Source organism: Chiloscyllium punctatum, chromosome 18 (genome assembly GCF_047496795.1).
Source record: "Chiloscyllium punctatum isolate Juve2018m chromosome 18, sChiPun1.3, whole genome shotgun sequence".
NCBI lineage: Eukaryota > Metazoa > Chordata > Chondrichthyes > Orectolobiformes > Hemiscylliidae > Chiloscyllium > Chiloscyllium punctatum.
This window is the reverse complement of record NC_092756.1, coordinates 19,505,087-19,526,140: the sequence shown is the minus strand read 5'-3', so window position 1 is coordinate 19,526,140 and position 21,054 is coordinate 19,505,087. Positions and strand designations below refer to the sequence as shown.

The 21,054-nt window shown below is 44.2% G+C and overlaps 2 non-coding genes across 2 annotated transcripts; both read left to right on the top strand.

Annotated features, from left to right (window-relative positions):
• Positions 1 to 17,650: 17,650 nt before the first annotated feature.
• trnav-cac (transfer RNA valine (anticodon CAC)) lies at positions 17,651 to 17,723 on the top strand. The gene has a single exon. It is a non-coding gene; the product is annotated as a tRNA-Val (tRNA).
• A 2,862-nt stretch (positions 17,724 to 20,585) lies between these two features.
• trnav-cac (transfer RNA valine (anticodon CAC)) lies at positions 20,586 to 20,658 on the top strand. Its single transcript has one exon. It is a non-coding gene; the product is annotated as a tRNA-Val (tRNA).
• The last annotated feature ends 396 nt before the right edge of the window (positions 20,659 to 21,054 follow it).

Below are 21,054 nucleotides of genomic sequence, written 5' to 3'. Positions count from 1 at the left end.
ATGGTCAGAGTCAAATCCAGGTCCGTGGTGTCTGAATTAACAGTTCAGTGTTCAGTGGTAATAGCGCTTGGCCATTGCAGAAAAGTAGTGAAACTGATCTTATCCAATTAAGTCGCTTTTCCCCGAAACTGTTCTGTGCCATTTTCCTGAGCTGGACTCCCCACCCCCCCCACCCCCCAATAATATCTGGTCTCTATCAGTAAAAGCTGCTACATAACACGGAGATGTGAGCGATCAGAGCTTGAAGGAAAAAAAAATCACCTTGGAGAAAATCAAAACTTTCAAACAACTGATTCCTTTGTGATTCACAAAAGCCTGGGACACATAGAGCAATTACTGCCTTGACTCGGATCCGAGCCGAGGTTGCTGTGGCCACAACGCAGCAGACGAACCACTATACGATCACGGCAAACCACAGATGAACACGCAAAACGCTCATAATAAGCAAAGTATCATAAGAAATATTAGGCAGAGCAACAAATACACAATATCAGTGCTGAGCGAACAGTGGCAGATATGTGGGAACTCAGAATGGGCTGACCGTTTAACATCGGTTCCCCCAGTGGCTGTGGTGATTCCATCATTAATGTGTTGAAGGCTGAGACAAATAGATTTCTCCAAAACATCAAATACTCCGGGGACAGTGCAGCTTTTGTTACCTGCACATCCACCAATATCATTTATTGAATCAGTTGCTCCCGGTGCAGTCTCCTGTACATTGGGGAGACTGGGCGCCTCCTACCAGAGCGCTTTATGGAACATTTCTGGGACAACCGCACCAATCAACCATACCACCCCGTGGCCCAACATTTCAACTCTCCCTCCAACTCTGCCCAAGACATGGAGGTCCTGGGTCTCCTTCACAGCCGCTCCTTCACCACCAGACACCTGGAAGAAGAACGCCTCATCTTCCGCCTCGGAACACTTCAACCCCAGGGCATCAATGTGGACTTCAACAGTTTCCTCCTTTCCCCTTCCCTCACCTCACCCCATTTCCAAACTTCCAGCTCAGCACTGTCCCCATGACTTGTCCTGACTTGTTCTACCTGCTTATCTTCTATTCCACCTATCCATTCCACCCTCCCTCCCGACCTATCACCTTCATCCCCTCCCCCACTTAACTATTGTACTCTATGCTACTTTTTCCCCACCCCCACCCTCCTCTCACTTATCTATCCACTCTTCAGGCTCTCTGCCTGTATTCTTGTGGAAGAGCTTTTGCCCGAAACGGTGATTTTACTACTCCTCGGATGCTGCCTGAACTGCTGTGCTCTTCCAGCACCACTAATCCAGAATCTGGTTTCCAGCATCTGCAGTCATTGATTTGACCAAGCTTTTGTTGAAATGTATACTTCAATAACAATGCAGTTTAACATCGGCTACTTCTCGAGTTTCCCGACACAAGGCAGTAACCAGTGCTGCCACATAGTCCCAGTTCCTAGCCCCAGAATCAGAGGGACTGAGTGGCGCAGTCGCGAATAACCAACTTGAAATCGAGATGGGAATGAGGTCGCAGAGATACTCGATGGCTCAAGTGACGCAACCGGAGAATGTACGGTATTTCTATGATGGTTTAGAGGTGCAAGCAATTCCGAGGTTGGGAGTCCTTCTGGTCAAAGGCGGGGTAGAAGGAAACATTTGTTCCCGTTTATAATAACAGCAATCTACAGTGCATCTTGCTGAGACAGCTGAGTGCCACAGCTGGAGCGTGGGCAGCTGGTTTGAAGTTTAATTTTGCCTCATTATCACCCAATTCCCTGGAATGAATTGCTTTCACCATTTTTATTTCAAATTGTTTGATATCTCCCTGCAGTCTGCGGCTTTCTTCCTCATGGTTAATGGTATGGATAACTGTTGTATGATTTGCACACTGCAAAATCACGGCCACTCCAAGTAAATATGAATCATTGATCTATATGAGAAAACAGTGGAACTCAGAGCAGGCATGCAGCGTAGGTTTGCAGTCGACGCCAGAATTGTAGACAGTGAGGAAGATTATCTAAGTTTCAAAAGGATCTTAATCCAATGAGTCGTTGGACTGAAAAATGTAACATTGAGTTCAATCTGGATAAATGGAAGGTATTGCATTTTGGTACAACAAAAAGAGTATGGCTTTGCCTATGTTGGAGAACAGGAAAGCTCGGTGTGCAGGTACATAATTCCTTGTAATTTGCATTACCAACAGACAAGATGGCTCAAAGGCATTTAACATACTTCCCTTCATTGCTCAGTCCTTTGTGTATAGGAGTTGGGACGTTATGTTGAAGTTTTGCAGGACATTGATGAGGCCTCTTCTGGAATATTATGTCCAGTTCTGGTCGCCCAGTTGTAGGAATGATATTATTCAGCTGGAGTAGGTTCACAAAAGGTATACATGCTTGTTGCCTGTGGAAGGTTTGAGTTCTAATGAAAGGCTGGATAGGCTGAGACTATTTTCAGATTCGAGATCGGGGTGCTGGAAAACCACATCAGGTAAGGCAGTATCCCAGGAGCAGGAGAATCATTGTTTTTCGCGCAAGTGTCCTTCACCAGGCTCTTCCCCGAAACGTCAATTCTCCTGCTCCTCAAATGCTGCCTGATCGGCTGTGCTTTCTCAGCACAACACTCTTGACTCTGATCTCTCATCTGCAGTTCTCACTTTCTCCTAGTTGACAGTGTTTTCACTCTAGGTTAGGGTTTTGAGCGGCGACCTGACAGAAGTTTATGAATTATTGAGAGGGAAGTTTAGCGTTAACGATAGCTGCCTTTTCCCAGGAGGGGGATTTCAAGACGAGAGGGCATATGTTTAAATTGAAAAGAGAGATTGAAAAGAGAGGAAGTGATGGATGAGGGTATGTTTGCAACATTTAATGGACAATTAATTCCAAATATGAATGGGAAAGTGGGATTTTTAAAATAAATTTCTTCATGCCTTGTGCAGTTGTTATTTCCCAGAGGGCATTTAAGAGTCAACCACGGTATTATCCATCTGGAGTCTCCTGTGGGACAGAGCAGATGAATATGGCAGGATGCTTCCCGAACTGGCATGAGTGAATCAGATGGGATTTTCCACACAACTGATTCAGGCCACCACGAGACTCTTCATCTCCAGGTGCTTATTGAATTCAAACTCCATTATCTGTCATGCCAGGACCTGAACCCCTTGTCCCCAAAATATTGCCTGGGTTTTGGATTAACAACACAGTAATAAAACTACAAGGGCATTATCACCACTCCGCGGGTACAGGAGAAGGCAGACGGGAATGGGTTCGTTTCGCAATATGCTCAGCATGGATCGGTTAGACTGACAGGCCTGTTTTTATGCGGTATGACTCTGACTGACACTATGGAGCAGGCAGCTGGTTGGGATTAACAGCAGCATTGACAGCATAACCGAACACCTGATGGGATATGTCATCCTGCTGAAGTCTCCGGAGGTTGTTTTGCTCAGTCATCCCTTCCCACACGCGGGACGGGTGAACGGTCTCACCCCAGTGTTCCTGATTTAATGAGTTTCCATTTCTGCGGTTAATTGATTCCCTTCCAACAGATCCCACATTGCCCTGCTTTCTCTGTGGTATCAGTGTCCTTTGTTCCACACAGGGTGAATGATCGTTTCAAATTGTGTCCACACAGATACAAACATTTCATGTTGTGAATGTCTTTTCATTCTTCCTCATTCACCTACCGGGTGTGAGTATGACTGGCCTGAACAATATTTATTCTTCGCCCCTCGTTCGTTGCTGTCTGGCTTCAACACAAACCCGGGTTGTGATCCCAGCCTCGGGTGTCTGTCTGTGGGCACTCTACACATTCTCTATATGTTTGCGCTTTTATTTCTCCCTCAGACCAAAGATGTACCAGTTACAGGGATCAACAATGCGAAATGCAGGCTTATGGGACAGAGAATACCCTGGGGTCTGGTGGGATGCGCTTCTGATGTACCGTGTGGACTGGAGGACCGATTAGACTGCTTCCCCACACTGTGGAGATTCTTGAATTAAGGGTCAGCTCATGTTTTTCTGGTCCTGGAGTCTCTCGTGGGCATGACTGGGTGAAGATGGTTAAATCCCCTGCATAAGGGTCATGAATGAATGGGATTGCAGTAAATTAAAGTCATGATCTCTGCTCCTGAGGTCAGGCTTGTATTTCATGATTTATTCGTCGAACGTAAACATCACCGTTTCCATGTCCCAACCCCCAAGGATGACTAGTTTAAAATATCACCCCAACACCACCTTCTCCAGGTTGAAGTCTTGACTGTGTGGAAGAAGCTGATACTGAGCTGATGCGAGCAAATGTAGCTGCCACCGCCAGTGTCGGAAACACAGATCTAAACAGCAAAATCATCTTTTAAACCCACCACTGCAAAGTTCAGGGCTCAACACTCTCCACTTGTGCCATTCAGCTGTCTTAGAAAGATGAACCGGAAATCGCTATGATAGTATAAACGGGGACAACCATTCCCTTGAGCAGGAGCACACTCAACCGAGGAATTTCTTGCGCCCCTATACCATCACAGAAGGACAGGGCGCTCACCTATTTCATCACAGGAGTCAGAGAATAACTCCGTGCATACATTCCCATCCCCATTTCTGGTTCGGTCTGGGCGGCTGTGCCGATGTTAAGCTAAAATGCTATTGAAGCATACATTTCAACAATATCCTGTACTGTCTCCCGAGTCCTTGATGTTTTGTCGAAATCGATCAATCTCATCTTTCAACATTCTCATTCAAGGGATCTCCACAGCCTCTGAGGACATCAAACTGAAAGATTCAGCTGATTCTCAGTTCCCACATGTCTGTCACTGTTCCCTGGGTACTGATATTGAACATGTGCTGTTCTTCCGAACATTTCCTCTGCTAGTATACTTATTGCTGCTTGCAAGCATCCTGTTCTGTGGTTACTGTGATCGTGGTTGTCGGTATTTTGAATTGTGACCACAGCAACCTCGATTTGAAACCAAATCACGGCACTTAGTATTCTCTCCGTTGTCCTTTTTTTGACAAATGCTAAGAAATTAATCGTTTTACCTTCAAATTCCGCTCTCTTACATCTCTGCGTTGCATTTATCAGGATTCAAACACACCCGTTGTCGGAGACTCCTCTCCTTCCCACGATCATTAAACCTCATTTCCATCCCTCCCCCCATTTCTCTGAGGCAATGCACAATCTATCACACTCTTTCACATTCATACTGTTCTGTCTGTGCTGCTGCTGCGGTCACTGTTGTTGGGTGAACGTGCCCCAATCCCACCATCGGGACCTTCAAACAAGTCGATCCATTTGGATACCGCGGTTGTGAAATCAATCCCCATGTAGCAACATTTACTGACATAGGCCAGAGACAATTGGAGCGTCAGGCTCAAGGAAAATACGCAGGGCAGTTTGGGTGCAAAGACATTTTATTGGAAAAGATCAGCTTTTGTGGCTTTCTGCGTTGGTCTTGTGGTAATTTCATAGGACTGATAATCCAGAGACTGAGGTAATAGTCTGGGTACTCGGGCTTGAATCCCACCATGCCATGATTGTCAAATTTGGATTCAAAAAATATCTGCAAGTAAGAATCTCATGATACTATAGATCCATTGACAATTGTTCAAAAAAAATCTGTTCCACTGATGTCATTTCGGGATGGAATTTGCTATCCTTACTTGGTTTGGGCTGCATGTGACTTCAGACACATAGCAATATGGTTGAGTCTCAACTGCCCTCTGGGCAATTCGGAATGGCTAATAAATTCTGCTTCACCAGAATCGGCATCATTCGAATCCAGAAATTTTAAAACAAATGCTTATTAGACTCTAGCAAGAGTGTTGTGTGCAGTTTTGCAAGTCACATTACAGCAGGGATGTGATCACACTGAGAAAATTGCAGGAGATATTTCCCGGGATACTGTTTGGGCTGAAGAGTTTCAGTTGTGAAGAAAGACAGGACAGAGTGGAGTGTTTGTCGCAGCGTAAAGGAGATGTAGTGGAGACATAATTGAGTTAGGGTATGGACAGGGTTGACTGAACGAGTTTCCCATTGATGGAGGGATCGATTAGCAGGGGCCAGAGACTTAAGGAGAAAGGCAGAATTGTTTGAGAAGATGTGCGAAAAAGCTTTATTAGCCAGTGGGTGGTTGGAATTTGGAATACACTGTCTGCATTTTTCAGAGCGGCAGAAACCCTTAGAACCTGAATAAATATTCAGATTTGAACTTGTGATACCAAGACATATAAGGCTGTGGGATAAACATTGTGAAATGGGATTAAGTTCGTTAGGCAGTTGTTTTTGACAAGTGTCACCACAATTGGTTGAAGGCCCTCCTTTGACACTCTTGTTCTCGGTAGTATGGTTCGTGTCCACGCCTGTCACAGGGCTCAATTCTCCACTGGGGACAGTGTAAATGTTTAAAAACTGTCACTCCATTTCCAAGTGCGGGTATTGATATTTGTCCTTCCATTCTCGATGGGACATGTCACAGGAAGGACAGTGCTGCCTGAATCAAGTGAGGAATAACAGCAGCTCTCAGGGAGGCAGATTGTCAGTGAAAGCGCAAACACGTGACTTCTGAAAACTGCACCTTGTTACGGTGTTGGAATGAAAAACATTCGGCAGACTTGCTCCGAATTGAAGTGTTTATTGAAAGCAGAAAAGTGAGGAAGAAATAGCGTAAAAGCATTCAAATATGACTGCATAAACATTTCGCGCAGCAAAAATCAGATTGTAAAGCACGGAGTAGCGTTTCGATACATTGAATTTGGGTTGATTTGCTTTGATGAGGCTGAGTTACCAGGGTATAAAGCGATTAAAAATGATTCAGGTTTTGCTCACTATGATGGAACATTGGCTCAGTAATTCGCATTGCTGTTCGTTCTGAGGGTTATGTTCATTGACCAAGTTAAATTGCCCTCTCGTGTGCAGGGATGGAATTAAGTAAATTAAGTGAATTAGCTTGGGTAATGCGGGGACAATGTCAGAAGTCACAGGACGCCAGGTTATAGCCCAACAGCTTTATTTGACATCATAATGGGGAGAGTTGCCCCTCTTCTGGTGAATTGTAAGGGAATGGGGAGGAGAGATAGGTCTTGCAGAGATGCTCTTCAGAGAGTCGACACCGGCTCGATTGACTGAAATGCTCTTTCTGAGGTGGAGGATTCTGTGATTTTCTCGGAGAGGGTAATGACGGTATTTACTGGGGTGTAAATCCATTAGAAACGATGCTGACGGGGTGTACTGAGGATGAGATTTTATTCACGTATTGTCTTCGAAAATTTAGAACAGTTCTCCCTGAACCAAGAAAGACTTAGTTGGGTTTTTTTTCAGGTTATGAAATGTTTATACAGAGTCAGTCGGTGAAAAATTCCCTCTTTGAAGTAAGTAAACATCGAGACGCTAGACATTCAAAACCTTTGATAAAACCTTTGAAGGACAAAGAAATGAGGAGAACAGAATCGCTGTCGCTCCGAGAATCTGTTTTTCAAAATATTTGGAAAGGCACATTTGGTGACATACAAGGAATAAATTTCACAAGGAGGGAGACAGCGTGTGGCTTGGTAAAGGTGTAGGGGTGCGATGTTGTCGGTCGGAAGTTTCGGGGGAACAATGTCTAAGTGGGTTGACTTTAAATGTAAAGAAATTTCGTGAACGTGTGCAGCTGAATAAAATTCGGTTTCAAAAACTCTGGATGTTTTAAGATTTGGCATAATATTCTACCTGAAGCATTGTAAATAGATCTGAGTGGATTTTTCTCGTTGTGAAGGAATGATATTACATAATAATAAGAAGTGACCAGTTGCTTGGAGATCGAATTCCAGCTTTAATCATATGCGTTAAAGATGTGAGGAGAAGCACCCTGATATTTGGTCCATTTTATACTCGGTGAAATCTTCCAAAGCAACGAGCAACAAAACTGGTGGGTTTTCTTTTGCATTTTAACACTCTGATTTTCTAAGCAATATTTTCCTTAAGCTGAAATATAGTCGGAGCAAATTTGAATACAATATTAATCGTTACAATGAGATTTATCTAATTCACTTCTGATTATTACAATGAACATTGTGAGGTTGCAGCAAAATTAAAATGAAACGAACAAAACAGCGTTTCTTGCAATTTAATCCAATTCAGGCTCAGCCATGTCAGAAAGGCCATTGAGCAACAACATCGCCTTTATTTCCCTCTCCATGGCGCCTTCTTCACGTGAGGGAGAAAGTGACTGAAGAAATTATGAGTCAAATATAGGTATGAATATGACGGAAAATTCTTGTTCTCTGTTTCATTCTGACACAGTTCTGACTCAGAATGTATCAATGACAGCTATTCATTCTGTCGTGCATGGCTATTTATTGGAATTTGCTATTATTATAATTCTGGTGCATACAGAAACACAATGGCGTGGATACGATTCCGCTCAGCAAATTTCTCATCCTTTACTTTCACCACATGTATCCTGATGAGGTGACATGTCACCGCTCTACAAAATGTGCTGCGAAGACTGAACGATTATGGTGTTGGGTTATTACACCGCTGTGCTCCACATTCACGAGTTCGAGTTACACTCTGGTCCCTAACATCACAAACCACTCCCGCAGTTTTTATTGGCACCTCACACGTCTGGTATACACTGGATAGAGAATCTTGTTCTTGCCCTTCACTGCACGGGAGATTCACAATAATCGACACCACATTAAAGTCGAAATGCAGAGTGAGAGAAGTCATTCTATTCAATTGTAGATTAACTTGGTGTCATGAGAAAGAACGCATTTTTCTTTCCGCCCCATATTCCATCTTGTCTTTCTATTAATTTGCATCGAAATAATGAGGAGCACAAGTTTATCCAGTGGGGTTGCACATGAGTATCTTAACCTAACACTTCACACAATGATCTGATCAGTAAGTCAAACAGTGACTCGGAATTGGAACCGCAGAAAAATTCTCCAATGAAACGAACCTTTCATTCTTTCACAAATTTCTGCTGTGTGTGAATCATACAACGAACCATCATCCAGCGTTATCACTGACTTGCCAATTGTATAAGGTCAATCAACGTTCTTCAGCATTCACTGCTTCTGTACACAGCCACCTGTGCGGTGCCCAGTGTCATTTGTTATACCCAGGTCACAGTACATTTCGTCTTCCTGAGTTTATGAACTTTTTCCTGATCTGTCTGATCTCTTTAATAAACGTTTTCTATCACTTCATCCCATCCCCCCACAATTCTGAACTTATGAATAAAATAATGAGTTAGACAAAATGTTAAAAAAAGTGGGAGTTTGCCACTCAGCCCATGGAGTCTGCCCCAACATTCAACGAACTCATGGTTGATCTGATAATCTTAAACTCCTTTCTGCTCACTTTCCAAGAAAAAATTTCATTATATTTCTGATTAACTATCTGGCACAGTTTAAAAACACCCAACAACACTGATGGCACAGAATTTTTGGCCACTGAGCAAAGAGATGACTTCTCATTTCTGAATTAGATGGACACTATCTAATTCTGAGATTATGTCCTCTGGTGCTCTCCTCACAGCATGGGGCAAACCACCTGCCTGAATCTACCCTGTCAAGATTCCACGAATATTGAACGTTTATGATTGGTGTTACATAATGAGAGAGTACCCCTCCACCTCCATTGTGTCGAGGAGAATAGACCCAGCCTAACCAATCATTCCATGAAGGTCCATTTTATACAGAGTTGGCAACATCCTCGTAAATCACTGCTGTCCCCTGCAGCGTCCTTACTTATTATAAAGACAGGTGGAGAAATTTCGGTGATGAAATGGGCTGAAATTTCAGGCGCAGACGGGAATTGGAACTCGAAATCAGAAAGTGATTGGAATCGGATTGATCCACAGAAGGACCAAATACAGCGATGATAACTCTGACAAATGAGAATCTAATCATATTCGATTGACATTCAAAGGCTTCATTGTAACTGAAGTTCTCCGTGTAATCCGCCTGGGAGCGAGTATTTAGGAGAAATGGAACCTGATCACGCATATAAGAAGTTGACGACAAAAACATGTCCGTCGGTCAACTTTGTTTGATTATTAACTCAACTCTTATCTCCGTGAAGCCTACATCGTCCGCAACGCACAAATTAGATGTTGAACAGAACTCTCTCCATTTGCCTAGGTGAGTGCAGCTTCAATATCACTGAAGGAACTGGACACCCTCCACGACAATGCAGTCACTTAACTGTACATTGCTCAACGTCTGAATATTTATTCCCTTAACTGCTCAGGCACAATTTCAGCAGAGTGCACCACATAGAAGATTCACTGGAGTAAGTCAACCAGGCTTTGTTGACAGAATCTTCAAAGCTCAAAGACTGTACCGACCATAAGGACAAAGTTGAAGATGCACTGAAACGTCACCATTTATGAATTACCCTCCAAGGCACATACCAGCATGACTTGGAGAGGAAGCAGTGATAAATTCATTGAGTGGTGAAGCGGTCTTGATGGCAAAAGAGTTATACTCGAGCCCTTCACATTTTATTTTAAAATTTTGAAAAATGTTGATTATCGCATTGACCAGACTTGTGCTCATTCCTTTAGTTGTTTCCGAAACTGGCGTTTGCTAAAAATCGAATATCATTTTCAGACTGAGGTCAACAAAGAGTCTCTCGTACGACTGATCTCCCTGTTCAACAATCTTCAGAGATCTGTGAATATCTACTCCAAAATCTCTTTGTTCCTGTACACCGCTCAGAATCCTCACTGTTATTGTTTCAATTCTCCAAATTCCTTACCACGTATTGGTCTGGATTCAAATCCATTCGTCGTTTTTCCATTCCACCTGATTGATACATCACTGCAATCCCTGATATTATTCATCACAGTCACCGACACGACCAATTGTTGCATCGTCTGTAAACATCTAAAAGTGACTCCGACAACTAAGTTTGAATTATTGATCTACATCAGGAAACAGTGGTACTCCACTGGAAACAGGCATCCAAGCATGGTTCATTGCTGGATGGGATGAACATCCGCAATAACAACAGAATCGGGCCTTTGCTATCATTCGTAAACCTGAAGGCAACTCTGCAGGATGGTTTCCTGACTGATTCCTTCTCACATAGGGGAGTGGTGAATGACCTGTCCACATTCTGACTGAGGAAGTGAGTTTACATTTCAGCGGGTAATTGAATCCCTTCCTGCAGACCCAGCCCCCATGGACCTGACTTCATGGAGGCGTCGGTATCCTTGTGTCTATATAGTTTGGATAATCAGCTGAATTTGAGACCACGCTGAGACGATTCCCAATTTTCCCCATCATCCATGCATCTTTTATATCCTTCCTTATTCTCCCACGGAGTGTGGCCATCATAGTCTGAACAACAGTTGTTTTTCATCCTTAAATCTCCTTGAACTGATCCAGAAGGAATTTATGGGTAAATCGTACTATTGTTGATCTGAAGTTATATGTTGGCAAGTCTCGTTAAGGACAGCAGATTCCCCTTTTGAAGGGTCATGACTGCAAAGGCTTTCAGCAAAGTAAAACTTTTTTGTCACTCGTCCTCTGAGCGGGTTTATATTCCAGATTTTATTCATCGAATCTAATTACCAGTAGCTGCCATGCTCCAGTCTCCAAGTGTTGCTGGCCCAAATATTGCCATTACCTTTGCAGATGAAACGAAGATTGGTGGAGTAGCAGAAAGCATAGGGGACTGTCAAAGAATGAAGGAGAATATAGATAGGGCAATTGAGCGGAGAAGTGGCAGATGGAGTTGTATCCAGACAAATGTGAGTTGATGCATTTTGGGAAGTCTTATTCTAGAGCCAAGTATACAGTAAACAGAAGAGTCTTGGGTAAAATTGCTGAGAAGGTTAATGTGGGAGTTCAGGTTCTTTGTACCTGAAGGTGGCTGCACAGGTGCATCGAGTGGACAAGAAGGCATATGGCATGCTTGCTTTCATCGGTCCAGGCATTGAGTGTAAGAGCTGGAAGGTCATGCTAAAATTGTACAAGATTTTGGTTCAACCACACTTAGAATGCTGTGTACAGTTCTGGTTGCCAAATTACCAAAAACGACGTGGACGTTTAGGAGAGGGTGCAGAGAAGAATAATGAGGATGTTGCCTGGTATGGAAGATGCTAGCTCTGAAGAAAGGTTGAGTAGGTTACGTTTGTTTTCATTAGAAAAAACGAGATTGAGGGGGACCTGATTGACGTCTTCAAAATCATGAAGGGTATAGACAGTGTGGATAGAGATAAGCTTTTTCCCAAGGTGAGGGATTCAATAATGAGAGGTCACACGTTCAAGGTGAAAGTTGAAAAGTTTAAGACAGATAGTCATTGGAAGTATTTTACACCGAGGGTGATAGGTGCCTAGAACGTGTTGCCAGCAGATGTAGTAGAGGCAAGCACTGTAGATTCATTTCAGGTGCGCCTGGACAGATGCATAAGTAGGAAGTGTGCAGAGGTATACAGATGCTTTGGAATTGGGTGATAGGTTTAGACAATGGATTTGGATCAGCTCAGGCTTCGACATCCAAAGGGCGTGTTCCTGGGCTGTAAATTTTCTCTGTTATTTTTTCTTCTTTGTTCACAACTCTGTCAACTTCATGCTACATTACTGCATTTCAGAGAATGATATTCTCAATTCTAATTATTACAGAGGGAATGAGAATATGACATGTGGCTGTGTCGGAATGAAAGTGATTTACGCTGGTCTGGAGTTTTTACTGGGAGCAAGACGCTGATGCGGAGACGATGTGATCAAAAACAGCTTACTGTCAACGTAACAAAACAGCGCATTGTTCAGGAAAATTTCAGAGAATGCTTTCAATTAACCGACCTCTCGCTGAAGGCTCCAGCACGCTTCAGCTGAGCCAATCTGTCGTGCGGGTTAATGCTGGTGTTGTATCCTAATACAACAATTATGCTCTTCGTCCCCGCCTTTGACCAGGAGCACTCCCAACTTTGGCATTTCTTGCGCCTCTGTGCCGTCATAGAAGAACCATGTGATCACCTTCAAGCCAATCAATCCATTTCGATACTATGGTTGTGAGATCAATTCTCATGTAACAGCTTTTACCACATGGACCAGAGATTATTAGAAAACCAGGCTCTGGAAAAGGACACAGGGCAGCACTGAGGAAAAGAAAGTTTATTCGAAAATACTTCTGTCTGTGGAATTCTACATCATTTATTTCACTTGCTCATTCAGCTCTGTCTTGTCTATTGTGTGCAGTTCTGCAATTCGCATTATAGAACGGATATGATAGCACTGGAAATGATGCAGGAGAGATTTACCAGGATATTGTCTGGGTAGAAGAGTTTCAGTTGTGAAGAGAAATTGGACAGGCTGGAATTGTTTTTCTTAGACTCGAAGAGATTGAGAGGAAACATCATTGAAATGCATAAAATAATCAGGAATATGGATGGCATAGACTGAAATCAATGTTTCTCTTTGATGGTGAGATCGATCACGGGAGGTGGGGAAGGGTGGCATAGATTTAAGGATAGAAGAGGAAAGATTTGAGTGAATGTGCAGACAAATGTCTTGAAACAGCCGTGGGTTGAAATCTGGAACTCAGTGCATGCAAAGGTTGCAGAGGCAGAAATCCGCATAACTTTCAGAAGTTTTCAGATGTGAATTTGTGATGCCAACACGTACAAGGCAATAGGCCAAGTAATTTTAAAAAGTGTTCCGATAGTTAAGCGAATGTTAATTTCCAGTATTAGCAAATAGGCTTATTTTTGCATAGAAATCCTGGGTAGTACCACGCCTGTCACTGCGTGAGGTCGGGTTCAATTTGCTTCCAGGACAGGCGCTTTCATATTGGGAGGGCTAAGTGGGTAGAACTGCGCCATTCAGCGTCAGAACCCCGCCTTCGATTCAAGTCTTGTGTGACTGACTGTGTGGAATTTACACACTCCTGCTCTCTCTCTCTCCCGTGTGAGATTCCTCTGGCTGCTCCGATTGCTTCCCACAATGCAAATGTGTGCAATTCAGGCGAATGGCAAATGGCAAACAAAATCTGAATGGACTGTAAGTGCTGTAAATAAGAGACAAAATCAGAATTGCGGCTCGGGGAAAACAGATTGCTGAAATTCACTTTTTATGGCCCATTCTTATTATGTTCTTTCTTTGTCTCTTTGCAGCATTGTCTGGGAAGTGGTGGTGCACTCAGGCTCCAGTCTGTTTGAAAGAGTAGTTTGGAATTGCCCTGTTGTTAGTTGTGTGATTACTTTATGGTTCATGCCCCCCGACACTCTCACATTTAGCATTCATGCTCGCTGTGTCTGAAAATGCATTTGGTTTTCCAGTTTTGTTTGTGTTCCGTGTTAAATGCTTTCTGTTTTGCGATTCGCTCAATACATTACGAATTAACAGGATTTCTGAGGTAACTTCCAGCTGCAAAAATCCTCAACTGAGAATCTGGGAAACTTTCACGGAGTATGGTCAGTCGGAGCAAAAGTAAGGAAGTCGTTCGTTTCTGCAGTGTTTCACAATGCTACGTTTCCCGTGAGCAGTCGAACAGACTAAATGATTTTGCCAGACTGCGACGGTAAGCTCCGCAAAAACGTAATTCTTTAAAGCAGGTGTAAGCAACACAACGTTATTGGGGTACACCGTGTGGAAACAGATACTTCGGTGTATCTCGTCCATGCTCACCACATAGCCAAACTTAAACAAGTCCCATTAAACAACGAGCTAACGGAAACAGAAAGGTGAAAGGTTGAATTGCTTCAACTTTCAGTGCTGGATGCCACTGAGCTGCAGCGCGGGCGACTGCGGCTTGTTTCTGTAGTGTAGTGGTCATCACGTTCGCCTTACCCGCGAACGGTCCCCAGTTCGAAACTAGGCAAAGACTGTCTTGGTCTTCAACTGCAGCCTTTGACATCGACAAAAACGGAGCTTTCTTGCTTGCTTTCCCACGTGCAAACCTGCCTTCGAGTTTGCTTGAATAAATCTTCTCTCGTAGTGCAATGCAATTCCATTTAATTACTGTGCAAAGCATTGTAAAGTTTTTCTCCAACCTGGTTCTGATCATATGCCATTCTGTTTGAGAGTGTAGTTACCCCCTTCTGATCCTTCCACGAAAAGCATTACCGCATTCGCATTCCTTGCGCAGGCGGCCCGGTTCAAAGACAGAGAAGAAGCTGATGTGCTGGTGTCACAGTGCACCACGGATTCCTCAACTAGTCTGTCTGTCAAATGTATCCCAAAGTCGTCTCTGAAAGACCTCATTTGGAAGGTGTCTGTCGTTATTCAACGTGCGAGAATTGGTACCAGAGGTCCTGAATCATGTTTTGGAGCAGTTCACACGTTAGTGGCTCATTCAATCAGCAACAGCAATGAAAGAAATTACACTCTCAGAGGAACCTCTGGACCTGTGCTTTCATAGCGTCGCTAGTATAAAGGTGCGCCCCGAGATCTAAGCCACGTTGGAACTGAAACGGAGGAATCGACAGAGAGGCTACAGAATGACATCGCATCCATTTGGTTTTCTTTAAATCACTGACGAGCAGGAAAATGTAAACGGGGAGGGCGAGTGGGGAAGTGAGGCAGTTGCAGCTCTGGAGAACGTCCGTCTTTGTGATTCACTCAGCAACCAGAGACGTGACGGTGACTCAGGCGTGAGAGCTCTTCACATCGTGAACAAAAAGCAATCAAGGGCAGTTAGCACCTCTTCCGGAGTGGGGGTGGGGTGAGGTAATTACCTTTTGACTTCTGTTACTATGTTCAGAAACTGCCTTTTGGATTGAGGTGAACAGAAACTGCATTTCTAAAAAGCACCACGGAACTTGTTAAACTTTATTGAGTCGCTTTTTCTCATCGATCCCCACACAGGTTTCCAACTCAGTTGGTATCGATGAGGCTCATGTCCAGGTGTGAAAATCTCTGCAGCAAATTGCACGGTTAAGGTAAAAGGCAAGGAAAGTGACATCTCGAACCGGCCCCGAGGTCAGACCTTCCTCACAATGTAATCTGTCGTTCTCGGATTGTAATGCTACCTCCGGTTTTAGGGTGGAACATTCTTTGGGAACCTTATTCTGCAAAATAGACACAGTGACTGAAACTATGCTGCACGGTATGATTTGGGACACGGCCTGCTCAGCTTTGTGCATTTTCCCTGTAGTCCGGTGTGTATCATGTTCCGTGTAACCGTGAAAGTTGTCCTGTTTCGAACAATGGGTGAAATCATTGAGCAAAGCAAGAATCGAAACTGCAGTAATGTCAAGTAGCTCATGGTAATTTGACCCAATCATAACCGATCATATATTCTCACGCACTCACAGATACATTTGTTTCTGAATCCAGTCTGAGAAGATAGACTCAGCTTACCAGTGATTTTTGTCTGGATTGATGGGCTATCGTTAACTGCTGAGAAATTGATATTGTAGACGCGCACATCCCAGCAGCTGTGCGAGTCGGAGAGGGATCATGGAACCCATTTCACGTGAGTTTGCATCAGCTGTTAAGGAAGGAACACAATTGGAGGTGTAAGAAAATGGGCTCACGGGCCTGTTGGTAGTGTGGCCGAGCGGTCTTAGGCGCTGGATTAAGGCTACCGTCTCGCCCGAGGGGTGGGTTCGAATCCCACCGCTGCCGTTTCCGCGGAGCTGCTGATTTAAATGCTGTTTCATTCCCCTGCTGCATTTCTGTTTAAAACAGAAGCAAAATGAGTTTCCTTCCCGGGGAATTGACTGCGGTGTGGGAAAGTGCCGAATTTTCCAAAGTGTCTGTGCTGTCGTGATCGTGTTCGCTTCCCGCACGGAAAATCGCCAGCGGCTCCACTGTTGCTTTCTGTTCCAGGCAAGTTGAGCTTTTACTGGAACCGAATGGAGACTATTGTTGCGAAACAGAGTCCTACGGTGACTCGACTCGTCGTTATTTGGTTTTCTGGCCAATGAGAAAATCGTTCCAATGTATTTCGATGTCATATGTTATTGAATTTCTCCCACTTCCTCCTTTTCCGTCCTGGAGTCATCGGAAGGGAAAGGTAATCTAATCGAGACTGTGATTGGTGAAATTCACTTTTTATGGCCCATTCTTATTATGTTCTTTCTTTGTCTCTTTGCAGCATTGTCTGGGCAGTGGTGGTGCACTCAGGCTCCAGTATGTTTGAAAGAGTAGTTTGGAATTGCCCTGTTGTTATTTGTGTGATAACTTTATGGCTCATGCCCCCGGACTGTCTCACATTTAGCATTCATGCTCGCTGTGTCTGAAAATGCATTTGGTTTTTCTGATTTTGTTTGTGTTCCGTGTTAAATGCTTTCTGTTTTGCGATTCGCTCAATACATTACGAATTAACAGGGTTTCTGAGGTAACTTCCAGCTGCAAAAATCCTCAACTGAGAATCTGGGAAACTCTCACGGAGTATGGTCAGTCGGAGCAAAAGTAAGGAAGTCGTTCGTTTCTGCAGTGTTTCACAATGCTACCTTTCCCGTGAGCCGTCGAACAGACTAAATGATTTTGCCACAGACTGCGACGGTAAGCTCCGCAAAAACGTAATTCTTTAAAGCAGGTGTAAGCAACACAACGTTACCGGGTTACACCGCGTGGAAACAGATACTTCGGTGTATCTCGTCCATGCTCACCACATAGCCAAAATTAAACAAGTCCCATGAAACAACGAGTTTACGGAAACAGAAAGGCGAAAGGTAGAATGGCTTCAACTTTCTGTGTTGGATGCCACTGAGCTGCAGCGGCCGCGACCGCTGCTTGTTTCTGTAGTGTAGTGGTCATCACGTTCGCCTCACACGCGAAAGGTCCCCAGTTCGAAACTGGGCAGAAACTGCTTTGCTCTTCAACTGCAGCCTTTGACATCGACAAGAACGGAGCTTTCTTGCTTGCTTTCCCATGTGCAAACCTGCCTTCGAATTTGCTTGAATAAATCTTCTCTCGTCGTGCAATGCAATGCGATTCCATTTAATTACTGTGCAAAGCATTGTAAAGTTTTTCTCCAACATCGTTCTGATCATATGCCATTCTGTTTGAGCGTGTAGTTACCCCCTTCTGATCCTTCCACGAAAAGCATTACCGCATTCGCATTCCTTGCGCAGGCGGCCCGGTTCAAAGACAGGGAAGAAGCTGATGTGCTGGTGTCACAGTGCACCACGGATTCCTCAACTAGTCTGTCTGTCAAATGTATCCCAAAGTCGTCTCTGAAAGACCTCATTTGGAAGGTGTCTGTCGTTATTCAACGTGCGAGAATTGGCACCAGAGGTCCTGAATCATGTTTTGGAGCAGTTCGCACGTTAGTGGCTCATTCAATCAGCAACAGCAATGAAAGAAATTACACTCTCAGAGGAACCTCTGGACCTGTGCTTTCATAGCGTCGCTAGTATTAAGGTGCGCCCCGAGATCTAAGCCACGTTGGAACTGAAACGGAGGAATCGACAGAGAGGCTACAGAATGACATCGCATCCATTTGGTTTTCTTTAAATCACTGACGAGCAGGAAAATGTAAACGGGGAAGGCGAGTGGGGAAGTGAGGCAGTTGCAGCTCTGGAGAAAGTCCTTCTTTGTGATTCACTCAGCAACCAGAGACGTGACGGTGACTCAGGCGTGAGAGTTCTTCACATCGTGAACAAACAGCAATCAAGGGCAGTTAGCACCTCTTCCGGACTGGGGGTGGGGTGAGGTAATTACCTTTTGACTTCTGTTACTATGTTCAGAAACTGCCTTTTGGATTGAGGTGAACAGAAACTGCATTTCTAAAAAGCACCATGGAACTTGTTAAAATTTATTGAGTCGCTTTTTTCTCATCGATTCCCACACAGGTTTCCAACTCAGTTGGTATCCATGAGGCTCATGTCCAGGTGTGATAATCTCTGCAGCAAATTGCACGGTTAAGGTAAAAGGCAAGGAAAGTGGCATCTCGAACCGGCCCCGAGGTCAGACCTTCCTTACAATGTAATCTGTCGTTCTCGGATTGTAATACTACCTCCGGTTTTAGGATGGAACATTCTTTGGGAACCTTATTCTGCAAAACAGACACAGTGCCTGAAACTATGCTGCACGGTATGATTTGGGAAACGGCCTGCTCAGCTTTGTGCATTTTCCCTGTAGTCCGGTGTGTTTCATGTTCCGTGTAAACGTGTAAGTTGTCCTGTTTCGAGCAATGGGTGAAATCATTTAGCAAAGCAAGAATCGAAATTGCAGTAATGTCAAGTAGCTCATGGTAATTTGACCCAATCATAACCGATCATATATTCTCACGCACTCACAGATACATTTGTCGCTGAATCCAGTCTGAGAAGATAGACTCAGCTTACCAGTGATTTTTTTCGGGATTGATGGGCTATCGTTAACTGCTGAGAAATTGATATTGTAGACGGGCACATCCCAGCAGCTGTGCGAGTCGGAGAGGGATCATGGAACCTTTTTCACTTGAGTTGACATCTGTTGTTATGCAGGAACACAATTGGAAGTGCAAGAAAATGGACTCGCGAGCGTGTTGCTAGTGTGGCCGTGCGGTCTTAGGCGCTGGATTAAGGCTACCGTCTCGCCCGAGGGGTGGGTTCGAATCCCACCGCTGCCGTTTCCGCGGAGCTGCTGATTTAAATGCTGTTTCATTCCCCTGCTGCATTTCTGTTTAAAACAGAAGCAAAATGAGTTTCCTTCCCGGGGAATTGACTGCGGTGTGGGAAAGTGCCGAATTTTCCAAAGTGTCTGTGCTGTCGTGATCGTGTTCGCTTCCCGCACGGAAAATCGCCAGCGGCTCCACTGTTGCTTTCTGTTCCAGGCAAGTTGAGCTTTTACTGGAACCGAATGGAGACTATTGTTGCGAAACAGAGTCCTACGGTGACTCGACTCGTCGTTATTTGGTTTTCTGGCCAATGAGAAAATCGTTCCAATGTATTTCGATGTCATATGTTATTGAATTTCTCCCACTTCCTCCTTTTCCGTCCTGGAGTCATCGGAAGGGAAAGGTAATCTAATCGAGACTGTGATTGGTGAAATTCACTTTTTATGGCCCATTCTTATTATGTTCTTTCTTTGTCTCTTTGCAGCATTGTCTGGGCAGTGGTGGTGCACTCAGGCTCCAGTATGTTTGAAAGAGTAGTTTGGAATTGCCCTGTTGTTATTTGTGTGATAACTTTATGGCTCATGCCCCCGGACTGTCTCACATTTAGCATTCATGCTCGCTGTGTCTGAAAATGCATTTGGTTTTTCTGATTTTGTTTGTGTTCCGTGTTAAATGCTTTCTGTTTTGCGATTCGCTCAATACATTACGAATTAACAGGGTTTCTGAGGTAACTTCCAGCTGCAAAAATCCTCAACTGAGAATCTGGGAAACTTTCACGGAGTATGGTCAGTCGGAGCAAAAGTAAGGAAGTCGTTCGTTTCTGCAGTGTTTCACAATGCTACCTTTCCCGTGAGCCGTCGAACAGACTAAATGATTTTGCCACAGACTGCGACGGTAAGCTCCGCAAAAACGTAATTCTTTAAAGCAGGTGTAAGCAACACAACGTTACCGGGTTACACCGCGTGGAAACAGATACTTCGGTGTATCTCGTCCATGCTCACCACATAGCCAAAATTAAACAAGTCCCATGAAACAACGAGTTTACGGAAACAGAAAGGCGAAAGGTAGAATGGCTTCAACTTTCTGTGTTGGATGCCACTGAGCTGCAGCGGCCGCGACCGCTGCTTGTTTCTGTAGTGTAGTGGTCATCACGTTCGCCTCACACGCGAAAGGTCCCCAGTTCGAAACTGGGCAGAAACTGCTTTGCTCTTCAACTGCAGCCTTTGACATCGACAAGAACGGAGCTTTCTTGCTTGCTTTCCCATGTGCAAACCTGCCTTCGAATTTGCTTGAATAAATCTTCTCTCGTCGTGCAATGCAATGCGATTCCATTTAATTACTGTGCAAAGCATTGTAAAGTTTTTCTCCAACATCGTTCTGATCATATGCCATTCTGTTTGAGCGTGTAGTTACCCCCTTCTGATCCTTCCACGAAAAGCATTACCGCATTCGCATTCCTTGCGCAGGCGGCCCGGTTCAAAGACAGGGAAGAAGCTGATGTGCTGGTGTCACAGTGCACCACGGATTCTTCAACTAGTCTGTCTGTCAAATGTATCCCAAAGTCGTCTCTGAAAGACCTCATTTGGAAGGTGTCTG